Source organism: Mus caroli, unplaced genomic scaffold (assembly GCF_978045245.1).
Source record: "Mus caroli unplaced genomic scaffold, Mus_caroli_1 scaffold_5, whole genome shotgun sequence".
In the NCBI taxonomy this organism is placed as follows: domain Eukaryota; kingdom Metazoa; phylum Chordata; class Mammalia; order Rodentia; family Muridae; genus Mus; species Mus caroli.
The window spans coordinates 154,721,911-154,727,170 of record NW_028227260.1 but is presented as its reverse complement, the minus strand read 5'-3'; the positions used below and the strand labels follow the sequence as shown (position 1 = coordinate 154,727,170).

General features: G+C 34.3%; 1 pseudogene; it reads right to left on the bottom strand.

Annotated features, from left to right (window-relative positions):
* Window positions 1-220: 220 nt before the first annotated feature.
* On the bottom strand, window positions 221-1,088 carry LOC110287596 (golgin subfamily A member 7 pseudogene; annotated as a pseudogene).
* Window positions 1,089-5,260: the final 4,172 nt, after the last annotated feature.

The following is a 5,260-nucleotide window of genomic DNA, read 5'->3' as shown; positions in this document are numbered from 1 at the left end:
GAACAAGCAACACGCACAACATCTCCCCAACATCTCGAGGTAATGCACATTAACAGAAATGCTTTCAAAGAAACAACCGGAATTGCATTAAATACTGCCTTAATAATAACTGCAACACTAAAACAAGTAACATATATTATTCTCTCAAGGAGCCTCTGAAATTGAACAGCAGAAATCAATCTGAAGATCTGAAGCACGTCCCCAAGCTGGTAGCTTGGGGACTCGGGCGGTGGATCAGCCGGACCACAGACACACACACCCTCAAAGCCTGTTACTAATCTGGGGGAGGGACTGAGCTAAGATGTGACTTGTGGGATCATAAAGCCACCTAGGAAACTGACCCAAGGGACAAGGAGAACCAGTGACACTGGTATTGGGTAAGAAAACGACTCTGTCTTGGGCTGGCCAACCGCCTGTGTTTTAAATGGCTTTGAATTTATAAAGAGAATTGCTTCCTTTATTTTCTTGGAAACAAATCAAAAGATCAGAGTCCTACACAATTGGGAGACAAAGTGGATGCTGAGTGACGAGCGGTGACTCCAGGTGTGGCACCGTGGCTCTGGCAGCAGAGACAAGAGAATAACACTCTGGAGAGGAGGTAGGGACACTCTGCCATCGGCCAGTGGATAGACGAAGGTCCCAGCTGGAGGCAGGACCTGTAACTCTGTGGTTTATCTTCCACTGCTCACACCTCTGTCTTCATAGATGGTGATTTCAATCTGAAAACTCGAAGTCTTCTCTCAATGGGGTCTGTTAGGAGGAGGCCTTGGGGAGCATATATCTTCTCATTCTGTTCTTGAATGTATTTGGAGACTTTCTTCAAGACCTTCTCATAATGAGTTTCCATGCATAAGAAGATAGTGTATGCTGTTAAACAAGCCAAACAGCCTTCAAGATACGACTGGCCCCCAAGTCTCTACTTCTGCATAAAGGTTATTTAGAGTTCGAACTGTTTCTTCAAACTGCTGTCTGTCAATCCTGTTCTCCAGCTCTGCGGGGAACTTGGTCTGGAACTGGCAGCACATGCCGCTGCTGTAGTCTTGCTGAATGAACACCTTCCCAGACACCAGTGACTGCTGTGGCCTCATGGCGAGGACAGGACCCGTCGCGCCACCTCCGTCCTGCTTAGCCCATGTTTCTCTAATACTCTTGACTACTTTTACTTTTGTCTGGGACCTCTACTATATGACATTCATAGAATTACACATTTTGAATGTTTACTTTCATTTCTTCAAACATCATTGGCTTACAGGTGGGGTTACTTCTTAAATTTCAATGTGGCATGACTCTCCTCCCTTCTCTTTTTCATTTCTGCATCCTTTCCTTTTAAAGTTTCCTAGCTACATTATATCCTTTGGTGTCTGGTACATTTCACTTAGTATGTTTTCAGGTTCATCTATGTCATAGATTTTTTCACAATTTAATTTTTATGACTAAATAGTACATTATTTTATGGTTATGCTACATTTTGTTTATATATTTACCCATTGATTGTCACTTAGGCTTTTTTTTTTCTCATTTTGTGATTATAATATAGAACTTAGGAACACTCATGTATATGTGGTTTTTTTTTGATAATTATATATTTATTCATATGCATATGTGTTTTAGTGTTTAGCCAAAATTCATAAATGTATCAGGTATAATAAAGCCATGATTTTCAAATTAAATATGGTCTTAATTATCTTAATTCATCACACCACTGGATTAAGTATTCATTTATCCATCTATATTCTATTTCTCAAAACTGAAAATGTGATTCTGAAAATGCCCCCAAATGCAAGTTCTTAGGATACACAAGAAACCTGCAAAGAAAGCAAGTGTAGAGACCCCCACAAGATGAAAAAGGACCCGTCAAAATCTGAGACAGTATGTCCGAATCACAAGGACAAACAAGCAAATAACAACAGATGGGAAGCTTGGAAACAGAATCTCGCATATTGGACATGTGTTTAATTGATTAACATATGATGTATAACCAGTAATGATTACAGAAAAACAGGTCATGAATTTGAGAGTGAGTAGGGGGAAGATGTTGGAAGGAATAGAAGTTCCAAAGGAGTAGTAAAACTGTATTTTTATTTAAAAAATAGATAAGTAACAAAGTCAGATAAATTGACAGCAATTATTATCAAGTGTAGGAAACTATGCATTGTCCTGATGTTGATTAGATAAAAAACTTAAAGTCAAACAAATATAGTTGAAATTATTTCTAATAGAAATAGCAATAATCTTACCATGTAAATTATGTTTTGTTCCAGCTCTCAAATATAAAAATAATTTTAATATATTAAATGTTGATTAATTTATAAGTTTGAAAAGGGTAATTGAGTTTTACTTTACCTTTGTAGATTTCATGATTTATTATTAATATTTGTATACAATATCTATATCCTGATTCTACAAAAATAAGGTTATCAGAACTCTATGTAAATACCTAAAAAGGGAAATAGTTTGACAAATATAGTAAAAGGAACGATAGCCAAATGAGAAGGCCTTAAAGACTGGGTAGTTTATGTTGAAGGATGTGTTCAACTATATGTCCACATGCTTACATCTTCAGCACGGAGTAGAAGATTTCTGCATTTAGTAATTTATCCAAACAGCTTGCCACAGTCTTCCACGGCCCTAATGTATTGATGAAATAAATACACCTTTTAGGGTGTGAGTGTATCGTGAAATTTGACAATACTAACCTAGCATTTTTAAAACACTACTTTTTCCAATCTTCTTGCTTTCTTCTTTGTAATAAAATATGTGGGCTTGCCAGGTGTGGTGGCTCACGCCTTTAATCCCAGCACTTGGGAGGCACAGGCAGGCTGATTTCTGAGTTCGAGGCCAGCCTGGTCTACTGAGTGAGTTCCAGGACAGCCAAGAGAAACACAGAGAAACCCTGTCTCGAAGAAAAAAAAAATGTGGGTTTTTAAAACCTGTTTCCACTTCTTTTGTATATATGCTAATGAGTACAATTGCTAAATAATTCTGTCTTTAGCTTTCTGAGGACTTGTCAAACTTCTCCACAAAGCCTGAACCATTGCTATCAGAAATGAATAGTTTCTAATTTCTACACAACTTCACCAATGCTTGCTGCTTTGCGTTTCTAAAATAAAAACATAAGCGTAAATATAGAATAGTGATTACCAGAGGTTGTAAAGGGTAGAGGTGGAAAGAGGAGGATTAAGGAAGGTGGACAATAGGTACAAAACCAGAATTACAATCAATTCTGCTGAGCAGTGGAATAACTATAGTTCACAATAATTTATTATGTATTTTGTGAAGATGCAAGAGAGAGGAGTTTGTAGGCTCTAAACATAAATGATAAGGAGAGTGCTGGAGTTACAGCTCAGTAGTAAAGTACTTGGCATGACATATGTGGGGCTCTGGGTTTGAGTATCATTACCATAAAATATTTTTAAACAGTTCTAAGGAGAGAGAAATGCTAATTATTCCACTTTGATCAGCTCATGTTGTAGTCTGTGTAGAACTATCACAGTGAACTCCATTAATATGTATAATTAGCATATACTAAAAACTTAAAAAATTGTGGCCATCTTAAACCAAAAGGTTTCCAAGATCAGATAGTAGGCTACATGTTTTTTCTATAATTGTTACACTTCTTTCATAAACTAGGTGATTGGACTTTGAGCACAGAAAAAATTTTGGAAATATTTGTTAACCAGACATGGAAATACAGAAATCACTGCTGAGGGTTTTGAATTATTGAAACAGACTATGCAAGTATAATTGTAATTTGAAATAGTTTTGCCAGTACTTCTTATTTCAGCAGTTCTGATCTAAGCAAATTCTTATCTGTTTTTGCCCTGGACACCCTGTGTTTGTTTTTGTCTTCTCTTTTTCCTTTAGCATATTTTTTTTTCCTGTGGATTGTGCACACAGGAGAGGAATTTTAAAGCTCTTCTTGCAGAAATGCATTCTTTTGTTTAAACATTAAACTTAAAACTAATCTCCTGTTTTGCCCAAGCTCATACGCTAGGAAAAAGAATGAAAATAAAAGTAATAGTAATCTGGACTAATTCTGTCCCTGCACACTCTGTTCTGGACTTTGTTCCAAAGATCAGGACAATGGTTAAGACAGAAAAATAAAATAAGCCAGGTTTTCTTCAATTAATTTACATTGGAAAGGGCAGAGAATTATAAAGGAAGACAAAAATTAACTTACAATAAATGTGAATGTAAGGTATTTTGAGGGAAAAAGAGTCTGGAGTATCAGATATATACTGAGTCAGAATGTAGAGAAGTAAACACATGAAAATTATTTTTGATTTATCATTTGATCTACATTATAAGTAAAATATATTAACAGGCAAAATTAAAATGTAAATTTATTGTAGTTTTTAAAATATTTTAAACAGGTATTTGGATATGATCCCATTTTGACACTGCCATTAGGTGGATTGACTTTATTAAATAATATTTAGAGGAAAAAAATCTTAATTTAGGCAAAATTATGGGAAACCTTGGGCTATATCTGACAGTTCTATTAAAAGTGAAGATGGTAATAGCCTGTGAAATACCACTCCCACTTCTTCCCTAGAGATAAACACACATATATGTATAAAATAATGTTTCCTGAAATAGTTTTTAAAATTTGAAAACAGTCTAATTGTCTTATAATAGAGAAATAAATGAAATTTTATATATAATGGAATGTTACTCAGGAATCACAATAAATAATATCGGCATGAATATATCTTAAAAATAGAACATTGAATGAAGAAACAAGTCATTTTATAGTAACATTGATATAAAGTAGAGAACAAAACAATATATTTTCATATATTTTCTGACTACATATATGTGTTCATAAAACATAAAATAGTTGTAAACAAATGAGCAAGAAACTTATGATAGTAGTTGTTTATGGGGTTTTAAATACAGGTAAAGTAAATAAAATCAGGAATGGTGGCCAAAACAGATTTTAGATCTATCTATAATGTCTTATTTTTTTAACAAAATATTTTTAAAATTAGAAAATTGTTAAATAGTCCATAAAATCTTGTGAGACCTTCAACTAGATTCCAATGGAAATATATTAATGTCTTTAGAAAAATATTTAAACTATTATTCTTAACTAGATTTTATTCAGTCTTCACTATTTAAAATCTGTATTAGTGGGTTTTAGAAATTTTTAATGAAATATATGGCTTCATGTGGTCATCACCACAATAAAGACACAGAATTCTTCCATAAGCATGAAGAAACTTCTTTTTTATATTATTATTCACTGTTTGTCACATAG